Source organism: Theropithecus gelada, chromosome 7b, assembly GCF_003255815.1.
Source record: "Theropithecus gelada isolate Dixy chromosome 7b, Tgel_1.0, whole genome shotgun sequence".
Classification (NCBI taxonomy): Eukaryota; Metazoa; Chordata; class Mammalia; order Primates; family Cercopithecidae; genus Theropithecus; species Theropithecus gelada.
This window is the reverse complement of record NC_037675.1, coordinates 81,326,520-81,351,762: the sequence shown is the minus strand read 5'-3', so window position 1 is coordinate 81,351,762 and position 25,243 is coordinate 81,326,520.

The window sequence follows — 25,243 nt, the reverse complement described above, 5'->3', positions numbered from 1 at the left end:
AATTAAGGTACAAAACATATGAGTAATAAACTGCAACTAGTGTAATAGAAAAGGGGAAATTTCCACATACATTCATTGTTCCAATTCTATTCTTTGAAAAGATTCATATTAAACTGATAACATTAATTCCCTTTGAGAAGAGCTGCTGGTTGGCTATGAATAAAGGAAAGATAGAAACATTTTACTGTGTACTCTTTTGTGCCTTTTAAATTTTGAACCATGTAATGTTTTATATCTCCAAAGAAAAACATTGAATAAAAGAAAATAAATATTCAGCAGCCAAGCCAAACAAATCATTACAGAAACTATAGATCATCAGTTGGGAGAGTTACAGATGAATGCCAGGATAGCAAGGGACTAGGGCTGATGTAGATGAGCCCTGAGGTCTCTTTCGTTTATAAGCTCCTGTAGCACAATGATGGATGCCTCTATATGGCTAGACAGAAACAACAGCTGCTTGATATGCATACTACCTTCTGAGTGCCAATCTTTTTTTTTCTGTTTTTTGAGTAACCTTATCGTTTGCATTTTAGTTTTGATGGGCTCTTTTCTCGTAAGATCTAGCAAGAAAGAGAAAACACCTGAAATTGACCATCTCATGCTCTTTAAGATGGGTGGCTTTCAATGTTCTAGAAAGTTCAGCTTAAATTATGTTGACACTTTCCCTCTCTACCATAAGGAAGGAATCAGAAAACCATTCTTATAAAATAAATTGAAATATTTGAAAATATCAGAATGGCATGTGCCCCATGCAACTAGAGTGCCAGTGAAGTGATTCTCCCAAAAGCTTTGAAAAATCACTAGGAGGAGCCCAGGAGTCTCACAAAATGCTAGGCCATTCCTACTAGGGGTTCAGAGGATTTTTTTACTCTGCAGGGAACTGGGGAGATGACAAAGTAATCACTTTCTGCTTGCTCAAGTTTGCCTGCAGTTTTCAATTGGGTGTAGTGCCTTCCGTTTCCCACCCTACAGTTTTGCAAAGCTGCAACACTTTACTTCAGAGAAGAGCTACAAATCTACATCCAAATGGTGAGTTTAATGAGTAGCAATGAAATTAGTAGTAGTCTTTGGTATAGACAAATAGCAACCAGTAAGCTCTTTGGGACAAGAAAAAAGAGACTAATTGTGACCATTTGGTAACTAGTTAATAATAGTAACTAAAACTTATCGAGCACTCCCTATGGTAGTTGCAATACTAAGGGATTTGCCTACATAATTTGATTTAGCCCTCACATCAATGCTATGATGTAACTACAATTACTATTTCCACTTTCCAGAGCAGAAAGGTTGGAATGACCAGGTCATTTGCCCAAGTTGACACAAGCTGTGGGTGGTGAAGCTGGCATTTGAATCTAGGAACTCTTTCTCCACAAGTGGCACCTTTAATCATTATGTTATACTCGACTAAAAAGATAACACAATCTAAGTGTAAAGATTATAACAAATAAGCGAGATTCAGAATGTGAGAAGAAAACAAAATACACTGCTCCTTTAAAACAGCTGTGTAGACAATTTCTTCTCTGGGCATTGAATAAAATCTTGAGCAGGTTTCATAGCTTCTCCAATGGCTATATTATTATTTTTAGCTAATAAAAATACCCTCATACTTTTCAGAATTAAGATTGCCAGTCCATGATGGTAATCAGGACTCCAAGCTTCATTTGAGGTTAAAGCTCCTATTTCAACATATGATAAGAAGATGCCTTTGACTCCTCCAGTTTGGGAGTGGCTTGGCTTTGGGTAGGAGTGAAAGGAGGAAGAGACGTTCGGGGCAGTAGAGATTTAACATGCTAGTACTGTCATACCGTCATGATCGCACTTTGTTGATTTCAGGACCTGGTGGTTGTCCAAAGCTGACTCATTATGTCACGAGGAGTTTTTATGGATTTCTCAAAGATTTTCCTACTGGCAACCTCCAGCCACATTTCCTGAGGTTAAGGTAATGCTTCTCTGCTAGGTGTCCGCTTATAATTCCTCCCAGACCATGGGCGTCCAGTGGTCTGTCGACTCTGTTGGGTCTTGTCTTCCCTCTAGACAGCTCTTTTTGTGTGCGATCCAAGCTGAATCCCAGTTTGAGCCCTACAATTAATTCCTGGGAAACATGGAATGAGTGCAGCTGTTGACCAATGAAGCCACTACAATATCCTACATTTGAACTTTTCTTGAAATAAATATGGCATCAGTCTATGTATTTCATAGACTGCCGATTTCTTTGAGTAGTCTTCTTCATCTCCACTTACTTGGCTTGAGGTAAGGGATAAGTACCCTTTGCTCTCCTCTCTCAGGGTGGTGAGGTGTGTATGTTAAGTCAGAACTGGTGGTGATTTCCATACCATTCCAATAGCTCTCTCCAGAGAAATTGGAAGTCTCAAAAAACAGTAGTCCTCTTTTTTTGGCTCTCCAACCTTTTAAATATCCTTGAGACAGTTCTTATGCTAGTGGCTGCCAAAGTAAGTTTCCAGAATACTTATTTTGCAAGTCCTGCATATATGGCCTGGCTTCTCATTTTAGATTGTGGAGGTTATTTGGCACCAATCGTTTTGTTCTCAGCCTTTGGGGGGTTTCAGCTGGAACAGAGAAAGGAAAGAACAATTTTAACATCCTATTATGAATGTTTTTCTGTATTGGTTGAATGGTTCTTATAGGAAATAGAAAGTTTAAAAATGAATTGTTGTCCTATACTTTCCAAACATCTAGCTATTTCTATTTTTATGATGAAATTTTCTTCAGGCAGAATAAGAAGTTAAAATGGGACAGCTCAGACACTAAATCCTCAGGCCCACTCAGTTCTTAACCTGAAATTGTCCTTCCATATTTGAAATAAGCTTATCCTTTACCATTTTCATTCCAAATCTAGGAGCTTCTGAACCCTCAATTAAGCGTAGCCAACTTAATTATCTTAGCTAAGTGTTTCTTTCTCATTCAGCTTATAGTTCATTTATCCTTTCCTGGGATATAAGTCATTATGATACAGCTATATAACCAATATACTTGCTTGTCTGGAAGTCATTTTAATGTCTCTGAAAGATTGAATTATCACAGTTTATCTGACTTCCATATAAACAGAAAGAAAAACTGGATTCAAGTCCAATAAAACAATCTCTTTCTTGGTCTGCATCCTCTTTGACTTTAGTGCTCTACACACATCTCATTCTGTTGGGCTGCCTCCCTCTGTGTTTTTGGAAATGTAATCTTCTTTTAACTTCTGTTGGTGGTCCTCTTCCTACTTCTTGAACTTTCCTCCTATTCTCTTCTGTGGATCCTTATCCTAGTGACTGTCCTTGACCATTTTCTTCCTTCCTTTCACTTAGCAATTGCATCCACACCCTGGTGTAATGGCCACCCAAATACAATTAATTCCCCTAGTGTTATCTTTGCTTTCTTCTGTTCCCTTGCACCTACTTGTGTATTTACCTTTATTGTGGCCCTTATCATATCCAAGTATAATCACTTGCCTGTAAGACTGTCTTTGCCAATTAATAAATCATTGACACTGGAGATCTGGCTTCTTATTCACCTACTCAGTACTAGACATACGATAGGTGCTCATAAAAGTTAAAATAAATAAAAGAAAAGTTTTAATCTTTGCTTGTTGGGTAACCTCTGAATATCTAGTCTTTTAAATTAAATATGGATAAAACAAATAGCATCATCATTTACTACAACATTTCCTTCTGATTTCCCAATTTCGGTACCGTAAGAGTCACCTTTGATTCTACTGTTGGCCTTATCTATCAAATCTAGGCAATCATCAAGTCCTGTCTATTTCACTTGGGCAGTATGTTTGCATTTGATTCATTATTCATTTCCAGTTTCCAAATCTTAATTGCCATTGGTTTCGACACTTGTATTAATGTTCTAAATACTCAGTTGGGCTGCAGGGAAAGTATAGATTGTGAAATCAGGCAGATCAATGTTCAAATTTTGGGTCAGCTTTTAGATGAGAAACAATTTACTTAAACTTTTAAACCTTAGTTTCGCCATATAAGTTTGCACTGTAATCTTTGATTAAATCCTCCATGAGATATTAACTTTCAAAGTAAGGAATAATGTCTTATTCGACTCTTTTTTCTTATAAATCGACCATAGTTCCTGGCATATAGCTGCTACTCATTGGTGCTATTTATTGAATAAATGAATAAATGGGTGTGATGAGATCTACCTCACAATGCTAAAATTAAAGAAATAAATTAAATTTAATGGGCTGGGTGTGGTGGCTTATGCCTGTAATCCCAACTCTTTGGGAGACTGAGGTGGGTGGATTGCTTGAGTTCAAGAGTTTGAGACCAGCCTGGGAAACACAGCAAAACTCTGTCTCTACTAAAAGCACAACAAATTAGCCAGGTATGGTGGTATGTGCCTGCAGTCCCAGCTACCTGGGAGGCTGAGGTGGGAGAATCACCTGAGCCCAGGAGGTAGAAGCTGCAGTGAGCTGAGATCACACTACTGTACTCCAGCCTGGGCAACTAGAGTGAGATCCTGTCTCAAAAAATAAACAAACTTAATAAAACATGTCCAGGAAGCATAAAAAGATGTGTGGAGGGGTCCATATACAGGATAACCAAGACCCCTAACTGACAGCACTGGATGAGTTATCAATTAGCACGCAGCACCAACTGCCAAGCATATGAGTGACGCCATTTTTGGACTTCCCATTTATCCTGGCACTTAAACCAGCATCATTGGAAACAAAAGAACCACCTAGTCAATTCATGGAAACTTGGGACATGAAAAATTTTTATTGTTATAAGCAACTAAGTTTTGGGGCAGTATAGAGATGTTGTAGAGCCATAGCTAAACCTAAATGCATGGTACTGTCCTTGAGCTTGGACTGTGAGTGCAGGCATAGAGAATAGCAGGAAGACTTTGCGGAGGCTGACAATGTAATGCGGTAATTAGCCCTGGAGGCTGGAGGAAGGCCACCCAGTCTCATATAGTGATGGAAGATTTGGCAACACTGTCATCTATAGTAACATAGAAAACAGAAAATACAAATAATGCACTTAAGGATTTGGCAAAAGTGATTTCCAGGGAGGATGCTGAGAGTGTCAATTAGCTTCTTTTAACTGCTGATAATAGAGTGATGAAAAACAGAGAGGACCTAAAAAAACAATTTGGATTTCAAGCAGAGTTTAGAGAAGAATTTTCCAGACTAAAAGTTTCAAAGTTGGAAGACAAAACTGTTTCTTGGTCCAAGCCTCTCCAGATGGCAATAAGTTGGCAAAGTAGGAAATGGCTTTGGGAAAAGATCAAGCCCAGGATGATGCTGATATAATGTGGTCTCAGATCAGGATCAAGTTAAGGATGTGTTCGTAAGACTCTTTGTTAAGACCTCATAAATATTAAAGCCTTTGCTTCCTAGACTTCTCAGCTAGATTAAAAAAGAAAAGAAAAGGAAAAAAAAAGGCTTTTAGGCCAGATGCAGTGGCTCATGTCTGTAGTCTCAGCACGTTGGGAGGCAGAGGGGTGAGGGTCACTTGAGGTCCAGCCTGGGAAACATAGCAAGACCATGTCTCTACAAAAAAAAAAAAAAAAAAAAAATTAAAATTATCTGGATATGGTAGCACATGCCTGTGGTCTTAACTTTTTGGGAATCTGAGTCAGGAAGACTGCTTGAGCCCAGGAGTTGAAGGCTACAGTGAATAATGATTGCCTCACTTCATTTCAGGCTGGGTGACAAAGCAAGACTCTGTTTTAAAAAACAAAAACAAAACAAAAAAACTTTTAAACATCTTGAGGTCATGCTGTCTTAGGTGAAAAAAGCAGAAAAAAAGTACTTGTAAAACTTTCAAGGGCAACATCTCAGAGCACCCCAGTCCTCACCTCAAGGTTGAAAGTTGCCTGTCTTTAAGAGTGTGACCTTAACCCCAGCATGTGTGGATGCTAATTCTAATAAGTGTGTGTGGCTTATGTACCATGACGCTAATTCCAATAAGAGTCAGAGGAAACCTACAAAGTTCCTAAGAAAATTGTCAGAGGAGGTACTACCAGCTTAGACTAAAAAGGACTGAGAGTTCAAAATGAATCAAGATTTCTGGACTCCTAACATTCTATGCTCAGGAAGCGGATGAGAAACTTTCTCAACTACAAACATTGCCCACTTCATATGGAAAAGAAAGAATGACTCGTTGGCCTAAAATCCTGAAAGTAGAACAAAAAACTAAGGAGAATTATTCATAGGGACCAGCAGTGGGCCCCAATCAATGTAAATTTTTTGAGACTGGCACACAGATTAGCGACATCTGTCTGGCTGGATATAAAAATTTGTATAAACAGTTGTCCTAAATATACTTGTTCCCCCCTTTTTGATTGGGAATGTCTATTATGGGGAGACACCTCCCCATTGTTTGTTGGGCATAGGGATGAAGTAGTAAATAGCTCATAGTTCTTTGTACCCAAGAGGATTTGTTCTTAACCTGATCTAATTTAGATTAAAAAAAAAAAGTCCTGGACCTTCAGTCTGACTGAGCCTAATGTTAAAATGGGATGAGATTTTGGGGAGATAGAGTAAGAATATTTTTCATGTGGCAGGAATATGAATTCTTATGTCCAGAAGATAAATAGTGGTAGATTGTTTTTACAAAGACGATTATAATAATATCTGCCATCCCATCTACTTCTTTGTGATATGACCTGGCCACTCTCCTATCAAGACAGGAAATCTATTTTCTCTCCCCTTAAATTTGCAATGCTCCAATGACCTGCTTTGAACAAAAGAATGGGGGCAGATATTATGCTGTGTAACTTCAGAGGCTTGTTGTTAAAAGATCTATAACTTCCACCTTTGCCACTTGGAACAATCTTTTTTAGATCCTCACTACCGTGCTCACTACCATGCTGCGAGGAAGCCCAAGCAGTTCAAGGGGGAGACCCAAGTAGATAAAAACTGAGGCCCTTGGCTGAGCTCCCAGTCAGGGCACCAACTGCTAAAAATATAAGAGCATTTTGGAACATCCAGTCTTCCCAGCACCTCAGCTGATACCAAGTGAATCAGAAATACCCAAAAAACCTTCAGAAATACTAAGTTGCTATTGTCTCAAGCCACTATCTCTTGGGGATGGTTTGTTACACAGTAATAGATAACAGACAAAGGTAAGTCTATTTGAAGACAGACTCCAAATATCCTAGGTCACTACTCAGGAGCCAGTGAAAAGGTCAAAGCAGTGAAGTTATAGTTTTCTATGAGTTCACATAGTTGGCCCTATGTAGTTGATTATGAATCAGCAGTAGTACTTATTTGTTGGTGGTGACTAGATCTTTCTTGGAATCACCAGCATTTGAAATAGTATTCAGTCTAGTCAAGGTTTAAGTGCAAGCAAGTGCAATTTGTGTACTCAGAGATTCTGAGGTCTATGTTCTTACTTTTATAAGTTCAGAAACAAGGACTATTATGCTCAACATATTATTTGATCTAGTCTCACTTATTTTTGTTAGGCTTTTTCTACTTTTCTCCTATATGAGTTTTCAGTTGGTCAAAACAAACTACTCATTTTCCCAAAGTATCCTTTCCTTTTTGGATTCCATTTCTTTGCTTCAGTCATTCACTCAATCTTTTATGTGGAAGTACTCTGTAAAGTAAAAGGAGCTATAAACTTTTATCGCTTTGTATTGGATTTTAGTTATGGACGTATTTTCTCTATAAAATTATAAGCTACTTAAGAGCAATGAATGTCAATTTTATTTTTGTTTCATCTTCCATGCTAAAATAGCTTTAAGCATAGTAATCAAAAGCATTCTCTCTCTCTCTCTCTCACTCTCTCTCTCTTTCTCTCTCTCTCTCTCTCTCTCTCTCTCTCTATTTCTCATCCATTGTATCTTTTGTCAGTTCCAGGGAAACCTAAATATTTGTCCCTATAAAATCCAAACTCTTTGGCATGATGAATGAGACCCTTCATCATTGGCCTCCTGCACTCTTTCCAGCCTCTTTTCTGGCCTTTTAACCACTCTCACTAGGGATTTGCAATGATAAAAGAAACTGTAAAGTGAAACTATAAAAAAAAGAGCATGTTCAGGTCAGGTGCGATGGCTAACGCCTGTAATCCCAGCACTTTGGGAGGCCAAGGTGGATGGATCACCTGAGGTCAGGAGTTCTGGACTAGCCTGACCAACAAGGTGAAACCTTGTCTCTACTAAAAATACAAAAATTACCCGTGAATGGTGGCGGGCACCTGTAATCCCAGCTACTCGAGAGGCTGAGACAGGAGAATCGCTTGAACCTGGGAGGTGGAGGTTGCAGTGAGCCAGGATCACGCCATTACACTCCAGCCTGGGCAATGGAGCAAGACTCTGTCAAAAAAAAAAAAAAAGGCATGTTCAAAAGATTTGGGGCAGCCATGAAAAACACATCACTACTATATAGAACCTGTGACAGAGCCAGATATTGATTTCTCAAGATTCATTCTCCCCTCCTTTAATAATCGAATCTCTGAATATTAACTGGGCATATGACTAATCAAAATATGGACTACATTTCCCACACTTCTTTGGAGCTAGACGTGACAATGTAACTAATTTGTATCCAATGAGATATAAGTACATACAGCTTAAGAAATGCTTAAAAGTGGGACTGAGTACTTCTGCGGATTTTTAAGCAAGGAATGCTTAGAAGTGGGACTAAGTACTACTGACTTTTCTCTCTTCTGCTGCTTAATTGTGGACAACATGAAGCCCAAGAAGCCATCTTGGACCATAGGGTGAAAGCTACAGGTCAAGGATGATAGAACAGTGAAATATAAGAAGCCTGGGTTTCTGATGATCATGGAGTGACTACATAAGCTCTGAAATGCCTGTGTCTAGAATTAATTTTGATCTGAGAGCAGTACATTTAAACCAAATAACAATGGTTCAAAATGCCATTGTTATTTGGGCATCTCTATCACTCACAGCTAAAACTACTCTTTCCTAATACCATGTCTCAACTGTGGACAAAATGTTGAATAAGCAATCCTCCAAGTGCTGGTACTCATATGGGAACTCAGGTGGGAACAAGACTCTTATTTCATGTGAAGTCTTTAGTTTTCCATGTCTGGATCAAACCAATTCATGCAAGGAGAGAAAAAATATCACTTTCAAAAATAAGATTTCCATTTACTTTCAGGTTTTATTTTCCTTTCCATTTTATCTAGTTGAACCTGCCTTTGTATGACTTTTTGACAATAACCTGACACAGTTTTAGAGAAAAAGAGAGAAAGAGATGTGGTTCCTTCCATGAAAGGATAGCAAGGTGCTGATTCCAAGCACTATCCTTACCCATTTTTCCCTTTCCCTGGATTTTTTCATCCACTTTGTTTCCTAGGTTCTTACACAGAGATGATGAATGGAAAATATTGAGGCAGTTTAATTGCTACCATGTTGTCAGTATTTCCAAGAATGCCTTACCTGGCACATTTAGCTCCATTCTGCTTCTAAGGCAGCCATGGCTGAGTTCCTTGATGCCAATAACATATACTGAGGGCCCTATAATAAGTAGCACATGAAGCATAGGAGATGAGAAAATCCTGTCATGCAAATAAATGAACACCCATGCTCCAATTAGTGGGTGGGGATGGGGATGTCTCTTTATATAATTTCATATTTTGAGGAGGAGGAGGGATATCAAGAGAAAGTTGTGAGTAGCAAAAACAACAGATGAACTTTGCCATTTCAAGAAAAATAATATCTATTCAGATAGTTGAAAGATTAAATCATTAATTGCCTTTATGAATTAGAATTGTACATTGGCACATTTTCAAGAGCCAAATTCTCTGTAAATTTTTTATTCTCATTATGACTGTTTTCAGCTCTGCTCACCATACCCTTCATGACTTAAATATGCTCCTTGTTCTTCTCTATTAGAACATGTCCTTTGCTTCCCTTGAGATCTGATTAAAGACTTGCCTTTTACAATAAAAGAGGTTCAAAATCAACCAAGCACCCCAAAATTGGGGCAACTGGTGGTTATACTTAATGTATTTAAGAGATTGAAGAGAAGATCAAGATGGTGGTTACCATGAGCAGAGAGAGAGAGCTGGTTTTGAAGCATGGAATTCTAGACTCATATCATGGCTGCTCAGAATGGCACCACACAGGCTCCGTACTTTGTAAATTTTTTGTTCAGATATGTGATTGACTTCGCTGTAAATATAAGTGACTGATCCATCAGAAATGACTTGGAACTGCCTTGGATATTTTGAGAGAAAAGCCAAGCAACACTATTTTGTGTCTGTTCTGTGGTAGAAATAGCCACTGGGTGTGCAATCATAATTAAGACATGGCCTTTGCCTTGGAAGACTCATATTCTGGTAGGAAATATAGACATTATATTATTTAAGAAACTTGACTTGTAAAAAAGGAAACAACATCATAGTGAAAAATTAAAGGAAAGATGCATTTTAAAATTTCACGTATGCCAAACTACCTAGCAATAACACTTCTGGGTATTTATCCTAGTGAAACCAAAGTTATGTTTATACAAAAACATTCATGTGTACATTTATAGAAGCTTTATTTATAATGGCTAGAAAGCTATAAGCAATCCTAATGTTCTTCAGTGAGTAAATGAATCAACAGACTGTGGAGCAGTCATATGATGGAACACCATACAGCAATGAAAAGGAACCGGCTGTTGATACATGCGACTACTTGGATGGATATAAGGGGAATTAAGCTAAGTTAAAAGAGCTAATCTCAAAAGGCTACATACTTCATGGTTCTGTTCTTATAACAGTATTAAATGGCATGACTTTAGACATAAAGAACAAGTCAGTGGTTACCAGTGTTATGGTTGCAGGAAGGATCTGGCTATTAAGAGGTAATATGAGGGAGATTTTTTGTGGTATTGGAACGGTTATGTGTCGTGATTGTGGTCATGGCTGCATGAATCTATACATCTATATATGATATAAAGTGTCATAGTACTAAAAGCACACAAACAAAAGACAAGTGCATGTAAAAGTTGCCTGAAGTCTCTGGTTAATAGTATTGTACCAACGCCAATTCCCTGATTTCGATGACGTATCAGGAGAGAGTTCAGCTTGGTGAGTATACAGAGAAAGTGTTCCATTCCTGCAACTTCTTGTGAATCTTAAATCATTTCAAAACAAAGAGTTTTCAAATTAAAAAAATCGACATATACTTTTTAAGACTAGGAGGCAGAAATGTAGCCAACTCTCTCAGAATTTTGGAAGTCATTTAGAGGAATACTCTTTCTCTTATTGCTGTTTCTCTTGGTCATGTCTACTTCATTTATATATCTTCAAAATGACTTCTCAAAAATAAGTCATTCTAACGAAAATACACATGCACCTTTATGCTCATCACAGCACTATTCACAATAGCAAAGATATCGAATCAACCTAGAGGCTTATTAATGGTGAACTGGATAAAGAAACTGTGGATACACCATGGAATACTGTGCATCCACAAAAAAAGAATAAAATCATGTCCTATGAAGCAACATGGTTGCAGTTGGGGGCCATTATACTAATCAATTTACTGCAGGAACTTAAAAACCAAATATCACATGTTTTCACAATTTATATTCAATTTATATTGAATACTCATGGACATAAAGACAGGAACAATAGAAACTAGGGACTACTAGAAGGGGGAGGGAGGAAGGAGGCCAAGGGTTGAAAAACTAACTGTTGGATACTATGCTCACCACCTGAGTGACAAGATCGATTGTATCCCAAACCTCAGCATCTCACAATATACCCAGGTAACAAACCTGCACATGTACCCCCCAAACATAAAATAAAGTTGAACAAAAAAGTTTTTCTTTTCACTTTTACCTTCTATATATCAGAAAAAGGGAATTTTTACAATTTCTTAGTTTTAAACCCTCTTCATGTACGAGCCCAGACCAAGATAAAACTGGAATTTCATGGTCCCAGCTCCAAATTTTATGAGAAGTGACTGCCATAAATTGGCACAGCCTGGGCTTCCCACCCATTCCTGTTACAGGCAGTTATTGCCACAGCAATTGAATCACATAGTACCAATGAGGCACATTTTCCAAGGAAGGGAGAATGGTTTGAAGCTAGATAAACACACCAAAAAGTGGTACTACAAATATGCAACCACATCCATTGCATTACATCTTGGAAAACACGATACCACTTATATGAAGATGATGTTGTGAAGTATAAACAACAGATCACCTGACTGTTTGACTAACCTCTGACATTGCATTTTTCTTGGTATTCTTTTGTTGGTATTCTCGAATGTGACATATACCAACCCCTTCCAGTTAATCTGGGGATCATGTTGCTTTGTTTATGGCAGATGCTCTGTGGATGCTTATGCAAGGAATCTGTAAATATCTGTCATTCAGGAGAGGATGGGTTATATTTTCACTGCAAGCAATCCTTCAAGCTTGATGATTTGTAACAAAAACTGCTTATTTCTTGCCCGGATCATATTGATCTCAATCTCAGATTGGCTGCGCAGAGGTGGAGTTTGGACTCTACTCCATGTCATTGTCACAGAAGACCCAGGCAAACTGAACCTCCACCTTTGGGAACGTTGCTGGTCCGCGTTGAAAGAGAAAGGAGAACATGAAATACTGTGTACTGGCTCTTTAAGGCTTCCTTCCAGAAATGACACACATCATTTCCATTCACAGTTTATTTGACCAAAGCAAATAACTTGCTCATACCTTCCTGTTCCTTAAGGGACAGGAAGAGTGCTAGAAGGAAGAGAATGGGAAAAATTGTAGAAGAGCACTGACAGTCTATTTCACTGCAGAAGCATGGTTTGTTCATGAATCCCCTGGAATGGTTGATTTCTACATCTCTGATTGATACACATAATTTCACAGTGCCTGGCCACTTTCCATGTCTTCCTCAGCAGTTTCACTTTGGAGTTTCTAAGCTCTCTAACAAAGGGCAGGAATCTTCACTGCCCTAACATGGCTCATTTTTTCTTCTGTTTTCTCTACATAAACTGATATGGATAGGGCTTGAGTTGCTTACATGAGATTTTATCATCAATAGTAAAAATAGACCTTTATCTTACATTTGCAAGTTACCTGGCAATAGTCACTTCCTTTTTCTTTGATTCACAGATACTTTTTGCTTTCCAAGTTACAAAAGAGTAAAGTAATGGGTTCGATAACCTCAAAAGGCTGTCTCCTCCCCCTGCTACATGGATGAAATCTCTTTTAAGTGCAGGCCTCTGCCCTGGGCAGGGAAGCAAGTGCAAATATGGACAATATACAGCTCAGTGAGTAAGACACAGATATGGAAACAGATTGTAACAATACAGTGTAGTGAGGAGCTGTAAGGAAAATAACAATACATTATGGACTTCAGATAACAAACACTTTTAGGGGCTGTGCACGGTGGCTCGCACCTGTAATCCCAGCACTTTGGGAGGCCAAGGCGGGCAGATCACCTGAGGTCAGGAGTTCAAGACCAGCCTGGCCAACATGGTGAAACCCCATCTCTACTAAAAATACAAAAATTAGCCAGGTACAGTGGTGCGCACCTGTAATCCCAGCTACTCGGAAGGTGGAGGCAGGATAATTACTTGAACCCAGGAGGTTTTTGTTTCATGGGGGTTGCAGTGAGCAGAGATTATGCTATTGCACTCCAGCCTGGGCAAAAGAGTGAGGCTCCATCTCAAAACAAAGAAACAAACAAACAAAGAAACAAAAAATTTTTTAGGGAAGGATCTTTGTGACCAGTGAAAAACCTCACAGGAAAAACAAAAACAAAAAATAAACAAGCAGAAAAAAGCATTTGAAATTGAGCTTAAGGAATCAATAAAATTTGTACATACAGAGAAGAAAAAGGGCCTCCTAGTGATAACCCTGTGTGGTAAACAAGGGAAGCTCAAAAAATTTTGTTGAATGAAAGGTGACCACTATATCAACCACAGAATAAAGCACCCAGATTCTGGATGAAGGAGTTGAAAAGCCATGAGAAGAGGAGGTTGAGGAAGAGGGATGTAGGGCACAATGAACAAGTCAATTTTTTTTCCTTCAACTTTTTAAAGTTCAGGGGTACATATGCAGGATGTATAGGTTTGTGTATGTCATGGTGGTTTGCTGCATAGATCATCCCGTCTCCTAGGTATTAAGCCCAGCATCCATTAACTATGCTTGCTGATGTTCCCGCTACCCACCTCCAACAGGCCTCATTGTGTGTTGTTCCCCACAATGTGTCCATGAGTTCTCATCATTCCGCTTCCACTTATATGTGAGAACATGTGGCATTTGGTTTTCTCTTCCTGCACTAGTTTGCTAAGAATAATGGCTTCCAACTCCATCCATGTCCCTACAAAGGACATGATCTCATTCCTTTTTATGGTGGCATAGTATTTCATGGTGTTTATATACCATCTTTTCTTTATCCAATCTATCATTGATGGGCATTTTGGCTGATTCCACATCTTTGTTATTGTGAATAGTGCTGCAATGAACATACATGTGCATGTATCTTTATAACAGAATGACTTATATTCCTTTGAGTATATATTCAGTAATGGGATTGCTAGGTGAAATGGTATTTCTGCCTGTAGATCTTTGAGAATTCACCAAACTCTCTTCCACAATGTAAAAGTGTTCCTTTTTCTCTGTAACAGTGTAAAAGTGTTCCTTTTTCTCTGTAACACTGCCAGCATCTGCTGTTTTTGACTTTTTAATAATCACCATTCTGACTGGTGTGAGATGGTATCTCACTGCAGTTTTGATTGGCACGTCTCCTGATCAATAACGTTGAGCTTTTTTTTCATTTGTTTGTTGGCCACATGTGTGTCTTCTTTTGAGAAGTGTCTGTTCATGTTCTTTGCCTAGTTTTTAATAGGATTGTTTTCTTTGTTTTTGTGTACATTTGTTTAACTTCCTTGTAGACTCTGGATATTAGACCTTTGTCAGATGAATGAGTTGCAAAAATTTTCTCCCATTCTGTAGGTTGTCTGTTTGCTCTGATAGTTTCCTTTGCTGTGCAGAAGCTCTTTAGTTTAATTAGATCCCATTTGTCAAGTTTTGCCTTTGTCGCAATTGCTTTTGAAGTTCATCATGAAATCTTTGCCCATGCCTATGTCCTGAATGGTATTGCCTAGATTTTCTTCTAGGGTTTTTTATAGTTGGGGGTTTTCAATTTAAGTCTTTAATCCATCTTGAGTTAATATTTTGTATATGGTATAAGGAAGCAGTCCAGTTTCAATTTTCTGCATATAGCTAGCCAGTTCTCCCAGCACCATTTATTAAATAGAGAATCTTTTCCCCATTGCTTGTTTTAGTTGGGTTTGTCAAAGATCAGATGGTTGTAGTTGTGGAGTCTTATTTCTGAGTTATGCTGTTGCATTGGTCTATGTGTCTTTTCTTGTACCAGTACCATGCTGCTTTGGTTACTGTAGCCTTGTAGTATAGTTTGAAGTCAGGTAGCATGGTGCCTCCAGCCTTGTTCTTTTTGCTTAGGACTGTCTTGGCTATTCAGGCTCTTTTTTGGTTTCATGTGAATTAATATTTTTTTTTCTAATTCTGTGAATACTGTCAATGGTAGTTTAATGGGAAGAGCATTGAATCTATAAATTACTTTGGGAAGTTTGGTTATTTTTATGATATTGATTCTTCCTATTCATGAGCATGAAATGTTTTCCTATTTGTGTCCTCTCTGATTTATTTGAACAGTGGTTTTTAGTTCTCCTTGAAGAGGTCCTTTACTTCCCTTGTTAGCTGTATTCCTAGGTATTTTATTCTTTTTGTAGCAATTATGAATGGGAGTTCATTCATGATTTGGCTCTTTGCTCGCCTGATGTTGGTAGATAGGAATGCTAGTAATTTTTGCACATTGATTTTATATACTGAGATTTTGCTGAAGTTGCTTATCAGCTTAAGAAGCTTTTGGGCTGAGAAGATTGGGTTTTCTAGATACAGAATTATGTCATTTGCAAACAAAGATAATTTGATTTCCTCTCTTCCTATTTGAATAGACTTTACTTCTTTTTCTTGCCTGATTTCCCTGGCCAAAACTTCCAATACTATGTTGAATAGGAGTGGTGAAGGAGGCCATCCTTGTCCTGTGATGGTTTTCAAGGAGAATGCTTCCAGCGTTTGCCCATTCAGTATGATATTGACTGTGGGTTTGTCATAAATGGCTCTTATTATTTTGAAGTATGTTCCTTCAATATTTATAGTTTATTGATAGTTTTTAACCTAACGGGATGTTGAATTTTATCCTTTTCTCCATCTTTTGAAATAATCGTGTCATTTTTGTCTTTAGTTCTGTTTATGTGATGAATCATATTTACTGATTTGCATATATTGAACCAACCTTACATCCTGGGAATGAAGCCAATTTGATCATGGTGGATAAGCTTTTTGATGTGCTGCTGGATTCGGTTTGCCAATATTTTACTGAGAATTTTTGCTTCAATGTTTATCAAAGGTATTGGCCTGAAGTTTTTTGTTGTTGTTGTATCTCTGCCAGGTTGTGGTATCAAGATGATGCTGACCTCATAGAATGAATTAGGGAAGAGTCCCTCCTTTTCAATTTTTTGGAACAGTTTCAGTAGAAATGGTACCAGCTCTTCTTTGGAACTCTGGTAGAATTCTGACGTGAATACACCTGGTCCTGCACTTTTTTTCGGTTGGTAGGCTATTTATTATATTACTGCCTCAATTTCAGAACTCATTATTGGTTGATTCAATGATTCCATTTCTTCCTGATTTAGTTTTGGGAGCATGTATGTGTCCAGGAATTTATCAATTTCTTCTAGAATTTCTAGTTTATGTGCATAGAGGTATTTATCATATTCTCTAATGGTTGTTTGTATTTCTGTGGGGTCAGTGGTTGTATCCCCCTTGTCATTTCTGATTGTGTTTATTTGATTCCTCTCTCTTTTCTTATTAGTCTAGCTAATGGTCTATTTTATTAATTTTTTCAAAAAACCAGATCTTGGATTCATTGACTTTTTGAGGGTTTTTCATGTTTCTATCTCCTTCAGTTCAGCTCTGACCTTGGTCATTTCTTGTATTCTGCTAGCTTTGGGGTGTGTTTGCTGTTGGTTCTCTAGTTCTTGTAGTTGTGATGTTACATTGTTAACTTGAGACCTTTCTAGCTTTTTGATGTGGGCATTTAGTGCTATAGATTCCCCTCTTAATACTGCTTTAGCTGCATCCCAGAGATTCTAGTATGTTGTCTCTATGTACTCATTAGTTTCCAAAACCTTCTTGATTTTTGCCTTAATTTCATTATTTACCCAAGAGTCATTCAGGAGTAAGTTGTTCAATTTCCATGTAGTTGTGTGATTTTGAGGAATTTCTTAGTCTTCAGTTCTAATTTCATTGTGCTGTGGTCTGAGAGGCTGTTATGATTTCACTTCTTTTGCATTTGCTGGGTAGTGTTTTACTTCTGATTATGTGATCAATTTTAGAGTAAGTGCCATGTGGCAATGAGAAGATGGTATATTCTGTTGTTTTTGGGTGGAGAGTTCTGTAGATATGTATCAGGTCCACTTCATCCAGAACTGAGTTCAGGTCCTGAATATCTTTATTCATTTTCTATCTCAGTGATCTGTCTAATATTGCCAGTGGGATGTTAAAGTCTCCCATTATTATTGTGTGGGAATCTAGGTTTCATTGTAGGTCTCTAAGAACTTGCTTTATGAATCTGGGTGCTCCTGTATTGGGTGCTTATATATTTAGGATGGTTAGCTTTTTTGTTGTTGTTGAATTGAACCCTCTACCATCATGGAATGTCATTCTTTGTCATTTTTTATCTTTGTTGATTTAAAGTCTGTTTTGTCAGAAACTAGGATTGCAACCCCTGCTTTATTCTGTTTTCCATTTTCTTGGTAAATTTTCCTTCATTGCTTTATTTTGAGCCTATGTGTGTCTTTGCACATAAGATGGGTCTCTTGAAGACAGCATAGCAATGGGTCTTGGCTCTTTATCTATCTGTGTCTTTTAATTGGGGCATGTAGGCCATTTACATTTAAGATTAGTATTGTTATATGTGAATTTGATCCTGACATCTTGATGCTAGCTGATTATATTGCAGACTTGTTTATGTGGTTGCTTCATAGTGTCACTGGTCTGTGTATTTCAGTGTGTTTTTACTGAACTGGTGGCTAGTAATGGTTTTTCCTTTCCATACTTAGTGCTTCCTTTAGGAGTTTTGCAAGGCAGTCCTAATGGTGGGGAATTCCCCCAACATTTGCTTGTCTGAAAAGGATCTTATTTCTCTTTCATTTATGAAGCTTAGTGTGGCTAGATATAAAATTCTGTGTTGGAAATTCTTTTCTGTAAGCATGTTGAATATTGGCCCCCCAGTCTCTTCTGGCTTGTAAGGTTTCTGCTGAGAAGTCTGCTGTTAGTCTGATGGGCTTCCCTTTCTAGGTGACCCAGCTTTTCTCTCTGGCTGTCCTTAACATTTTTTCTTTCATTTCAACATTGGAGAATCTGATAGTTATTTGTCTAGGGGTAGATCTCTTTATAGAATATCTTACTGGAGTTCTCTGCATTTCATCAATTTGAATGTCTTACTAGGTTGGGAAAATTATCCTGGATGATATCCTGAAGTATGTTTTCCAATTTGGTTCCATTCTCCCTGTCTCTTTCAGGTAACTCAACAAATTGTAGGCTCAATCTCTTTACAAAATCCCATATTTCTCAGAGGTTTTGTTTGTTTCTTTTCATTCTTTTTTTCTCTATTCTTGTCTGCCTGTCTACTTCAGAAAGATCATCTTCAAGCTCTGAGATTTTTCCTCTGCTTGGTCTATTCTGTTGCTGATACTTGTGATTGCATTGGGAAATTCTCATATGGTGTTTTTCAACTCTATCAGGTCAGTTATTTTCCTCTTTAAACTGGCTATTCTGGCTATCAACTCCTGTATTGTTTTATCATGATTCTTAACTTCTTTGCATTGGGTTACAGCATGCTCTAGCTCAATGAGGTTCATTATTACTCACCTTCTGAAGCCTACTTCTGCCAATTCAGCCATCTCAGCCTCAGCCTAGTTCTGTATCCTTGCTGGAAAGGTGTTACAGTTACTTGGAGAAGAGGCATTCCATCTTTTTTATGTTTTCAACATTTTTGCATTGATTTTTGTCATCTTTGTGGGCTCATCTACTTTTGATCTTTGAGATTACTGACCTTTGAATGGGGGTTTTGTGGGGTCTTTTTGTAGATATTCTGTTGTTGTTTTCTGTTTGTTTTTCTTTTAGCAATCAGGCCACTCTTCTGTACGTGTTGCTGCTGTTTGCTGGGGGTACTCTTCAGACCCTAGAATTGCCTCAGTTTTTCTTGTACCTGGAGGTATTACCAGTGAAGGCTGCATAACAGCAAAGATGGCAGTCTGCTCCTTCCTCTGGAAGCTCTATCCTATGGGGTTAATTACATGTTCCTTGCTTGAATGCACCTGTGAAAAGTGGCTGGAGACCTCGGATGGGAGTCAGAGGAACAGGATCAGACAGGAGGAACAGGATCAGAAACCTACTTAAAGAAGCAGTCTGGTTGCTTTTTGGTAGAGCAAGTGTGCTGCATTGTGAAGGACTCTTCCTCATCCAGACCATTGGACTCTCCAAAGTAGGCAGGCTGGAATGGCTGAGACAACTGAATCATAGAGATGACAGCCACCCCTGCCCCTGGGAGCTCCATCTGAGTAAGAGATAAGAGTTCTTTCTGTGTAATCCTGGCTGGAGTGACTGAAGCCCCCACAGGGAAATCCCACCCAGTGAGGAGGAATAGATCAGGGTCCTGCTTAAAGAAGCAGGCAGGCCATGATCTGGCAAAGCAGTTGAGCTGCATTGTGAGGGACCCTTCCTCCTCCAGACCATTTGGACCCTTCAAGGCCAGCAGGCTGGAATGACTGAATTGACCAAACCACAGAGATGGTGGCTTCCTCTCCCCCTGGGAGCTCCATCCCAGGGAAAGATCAGAGCTCTGTCCATATAACCCTGGTTGGAGTGACTGAAGTGGAGGTCCCACTCAGTGAGGAGGAATGGATCAGGGTCCTGCTTAAGGAAGCAGTCTGCCCATGATCTGGCAAAGCAGCTGTGCTGCATTGTGGGGGACCCTTCCTTGTCCAGACCATTTGGAGTCTCAAAAGCCAGCAGGCTGGAATGGCTGAGTTGACAAAACCACAGAGATGGTGTCCATCTCAGGCAGATTCTAGCCTGTTGCTGTTGGATGGCTGCAATTCCAAGCCAGTGAGTCATAACTCGTGAAGTGCTCTGGAGGTGGGGACTGCAAAATGGCACTGCTTGGCTCCCTGGATTCAGCCCCCTTCCTAGGGATACATATGAGCAGATCTCATTCCTTGCCAGGGATCCCAGACTGGAGTAGGTTTCTGTGTGTGCCTGAATGGCCGGTCTTCAAAAGCTTTACACAGCTCTGTGTATAGAACCAAAGGCCCTGGTGGTGTGGACTCACAAGTGGATCTCCTGATCCACAGGTTGCAACCATCTATGGGAGAAGGGTGGTTTCGCTGGTGGGGTCATAAAATCACTCACCGCTTCCCTTGGCTCATGAGTTGGGGTTCCTTTGGCTAGGTGCCAATCCCAAGTGGGCCATCACCCCACCCTGTTTTTCTTCATTCTCTGTGGGTCAAGTTGTTTCCCTAGTCAGCCTCAATGTGAGAACTTGGATATTTCCTTTGAAGGTGCTGGATTCATTCACTGCTTTCATTCCTCTCCATGAGTGCTGTGGACCACAGCTGCTTCTACACAGTCATCTTGGCCTCTCTTCTAATTTTTTTTAGTAGAAGCTTGCTCATTAAAGGAATAATAAGGATGACATGACAGATGTTACTTACTTCATAATCTTACCTATGGCTGATCCTGATGGAAATTTTTGTTTCCAAATGGTTTTAGTATTTAAAGCATCATGGATTTTAAATCTAAAAGTCACAACCTGTCCCTTTTCTTTCTTTCTTTCTTTCTTTCTTTCTTTCTTTCTTTCTTTCTTTCTTCCTTTCTCTCTCTCTCTCTCTCCCCCCCTCTCTTTCTTTCTTTCCTTCCTTCCTTCCTTCCTTCCTTCCTTCCTTCCTTCCTTCCTTCCTTCTTTCTTTCTTTTTGAGACAGTGTCTTACTCCATCACCCAGGCTGGAATGCAGTGGCTCAGTCATGGCTCACTGCAACCTCTGCCTGCCAGGCTCAAGCAATCCTCCCACTTCACCCTCCTGAGTAGCTGGGACTACAGGTATATACCACCATGCCTGGCTTTTTTTTTTTTTTTTTTTTTTTTTTTAAGTAGAGAAGAGGTCTTGCTCTGTTGCCCAGGCTAGTCTTGAACTCCTGAGTTTAAGCAATCCTCCTGCCTCAGCCTCCCCAAGTGCTGAGATTACAGATGTGAGCCACTGTACTCAGCCTGTATCACTTCTTATCAGGCTGAGCCTAAACCCACAGGGACTTTTATATTACTCAAACCAATGGCAGAAGAGAAGAGCTTGAACAATCTGAAGTATTGAATACCACAGAGAGAATGACTGAGAGTGTTTGTCCTTGTTGGTTTATTAAATACAACACCTTTTTTTTGTCACTTGTTGCTAGTGTTGGTAATTACTCTAAGATTTACAATGTACATCCTTAACCAGAGTCTCTACTTTCGAATAATACACCACTTCACAGATAAGAACCTTATAACAGTATATTTTCATTTCCTTCTTCCCATCCTTTGGCACTCTTTTAAAACATTTTAGTTCTACATGTTATAAACCCCACCCTTCATTGTTATTAAAAGAAAGACTTTCATATTTGCCATGTATTTGTCATGTCCAGTATTTTAATTCCTTTTTGGAGCCAAGTTCCCATCTGGTATCATTTTTCTTCAGCGTGAAAACTTTCTATATTATTTCTTTAAATCCAAGTCTGCAGGAAACAAATTCTCCTGGCCTTTGTTTGTCTGGAAATTTCTTTATTATGCCTTCATGTTTAAAGATATTTTTGCAGATTTATAATGCAATTTGATTGTTTATTTTTTTCTTTTACTACTTTTAAAGTGGGTCTTTATTTTTCTTTCCTTCATTTGTCTCATTTCTTTTGAAATGTCCTCAGTATTTTTTTTTTTCTTTTCTCTCTATATATCATGTCTCCCTGCTCACCTCTGGTAGATTTAAATCTTCTTTATTGTGGTTCTCAGAAATGTGTTTATGATGTACCTTTGTCTCATACTTGGTTGTGTGTGTGTATATGTGTGTGTGTGTGAGTGTCTGTACTGTGTTTATGTATATGTATGCTACTTCTGGTTCACTGAGCTCCTTGAATCTTCAGATTAAGATTTTCTATCAAATTGAGAAAATTTGAGGGCGTTATTTCTTTATACCTCCCAAACACTTTTTGTATCTTTCTGGGGTTCTGTATTCACATATGCTATAATACTTGATATTGTCACACTGGCCTCTGACATTGTGTTGATTGTTTAGTCCTTTATATCAGTGCTTCAGTTCAGATAGTTTTTATTGCAATGTCTTCAAATTTACTAATCTTTACTTCTGCAGTATCCAATCTGCTGTTAATCACATCCACTGAGTTTTTCACTTCAGATATTGTATATTTCATCTTTAGCATTTCCACCTGGAACTTTTTTATAGCTTTCCTTTCTCCTCACATTACATTTATCTTTTTGGTTTAACACTTGAACACATTGAATTTATTCATAATAGCAGTTTTAAAGCTTTTATTGTGATAATTTTATTATTTCTGTCATTTTTGGTCTGTTCCTATTGGCTAACTTTTCACCTGGTTCTTCATCTCATGTTTCTTCATTTTTTCTTGGTTAGTAACTTTTTCTTTGGATGTTAGACACTATCATCTAATAGCATAAATATGTAAAATATCATATTTTATGTTATTTAAGGTTTTTTTCCCCAAAAAGTGTTGAAAAAATATTTTAACTAGCCTTGAATTTGTTTGTATATTAGCTTCATCATTTTTAAGCCTTATTTTTCTTGGTGTATTGTAGTCTTTACCATAGGACGAGTTGTACCTGAATGCCCCATCCTGGCTGAATGGAATTCGCACGTCTTCCAGCTTTGTTTGAGCTCTGGGAATTGTTCAGTTTACAGCTCCCTGAGAGTTCTTTGTCGGACATTATGGATTTTTCACTCTATGCATGTGTAGCTCAGTATTCAATAACAGATTCAAAGGTGCCCTATGCACCTATGAAGATTTGGGAAGGTTTTCCTCTATGTGTTTCTCTTCTCTCTAGTACTATGTCCACACATTCCATCTGTCTTAGCTTCCCGAAACTGTGATCTCTCCCTACTCAATGCATTAAAATCACCATGCTCTGTCTGTTTGAGTTCTTTCTCTCTTTTTCCAAATCTGGAAAGTTATCACAAGCAGAATGCCTGGGCAATTGAAATTTGTTTCCTTTGCAATCACACAGCAAGGGAATCTTAGCACTCTCAGCAATCATAGTCCTAGGCTGCCTGTGGTCCAGTGCCTAAAAATAGTTGTTTCATACATTTTGTTTAGTTTTCTACTTGTTTACATTACAGAGCTAATGTTGTTAACAGTTACTCCCACTGTAACTGCAATTTTTTGGGGAAAATTTGCTTCTTGCTCTTGTAATGAACTAAATAGATGGCAGTCCTCTCTCCTGTTTTTTGAAAAACATGTGATTGTTATACCTTAAGCTTCTGAGAGACACACCAACATTTATCTTAAATTATCCTAGGGTATTAAATGACCACAGCTATTCCAAAGGAGTCCTAGCACTTATAACAAAACCAAAGACTACTTCCCCTCTGTGGTTCCTGTTGAAAGTTGCCATCACTGGGTCCCAGTGCAAAGCATGTTTATTTGATCTAGCTTTTGACTGGTTAGTATTTTTGTCTCATTTCTTGTAGTTTGCCAGATCAATCTATGCCCAATGATGGCAGATGCATTGGTCAATGATAATCATTGTGAGTAACTTATGTAATTTATGGTTAATTTTAAAATTCAATGAATAGTTTCCAGAATAGGCACTTTCTAAATCACCAAAGTAAATAATAAATGTTCCTTCCAAAGAGAATTCTGGGCTTAGAGAATTTTAGTCCAAAAAGCAATGGAAAGAAAGGTAAAGAGGAAAGAAATAAAGCAACAAGTAGTTTTTTTTTTTTTTTTTTTCTTTCAGGTCTCTGTTTTATCAAAATAATGCCCAATATGTATTCACGAATTTGTGTAGTTTTTTATGTTGGTGACTCAAGAGTTAAACTTTCAATCTTTATCTAGAAGTGAAAGGATTTCCCTAGCTTCCCTCCTGTCTTCAATCTTACAAGGTAATTTCAAAACAATTTCTACTCTTTAAGTACATGAGCATATGGACCAAATATAAGTTGACGGATTTCTACATAATAACTATTGATAAATGGCAACCTATAGCAGAGTGTGGCATGGCACATAGGGAGAGGGGACAGGAAAGGACTTGAAGAGGAAGGTGCAGCTGCTTTGTGGGAGGCTGCCAAGATCAATTCAATTTGACACTTTTTGATTGATCATTTGCAAGAAGATGTACAGGTGGTTGAAGTAAAATATTTTTAGGTTGCAGAATAAAAACATTAAAGAGGGGAAAAGATCTGATGCTAGAGCTATAAAAGGTAGGAAAACACTGAAAGCAGAAATCCTGTAGACACAGAGTAGGCAGCATCCAAGTATGAGTCTGTAAAGCATCAGTCAGTTTTTTTTTTTTTAAGTTTTATTTCATGATGTTATCATGGTCGATCTGTCTCCAGTTTGTAGGTGGAGCTTTTTAATTTTAGAAGATCTTGTTGTTAGTTTTTTTGTGTGTGTGATGACTGTATCAGCAAGAACTGAAATGTCTCTGTGTGTGTGTGTGTGTATTTCAGTTCTTCAAATTTAAATTTAGAACTTGCAGGTATGATAAACTTTTTGGAAAAGCAAAAGTTTATTTAATTAGACCAAGGCTTTGCATGGCTACTTGTGCTACCCTTGACTTCTTCTCATTCTTCCAGATAAAACTGCTTTGTCTTCTTTCTTTCCTTTCTATTGAACTTGCCCAGGGCCTTGAGACTTGCTGGCCTAATCCACCTCCCACTGGCTCTCCCCTACTTGAACTCACAACTTGCATACAGTCTAATATGAAATTGATTTTGAATTACCAAGTCTTTAAGGTTCATAAATTGAGCATTCTTCATTGTAAAAATTGAATTGCAGTTCTTCCAATGGCTCACACTGCTCTTTGGGCTGCCTTCTGGGCATAGAGGGGCAGTGATGATTCATCTGGTGGTTTGGGTTCCAAATCTCCCATAAACAAAGTTGAATAGAAGAATCTCTAATTTGAAGAATTATCTATTTAATGTAATTATTTAA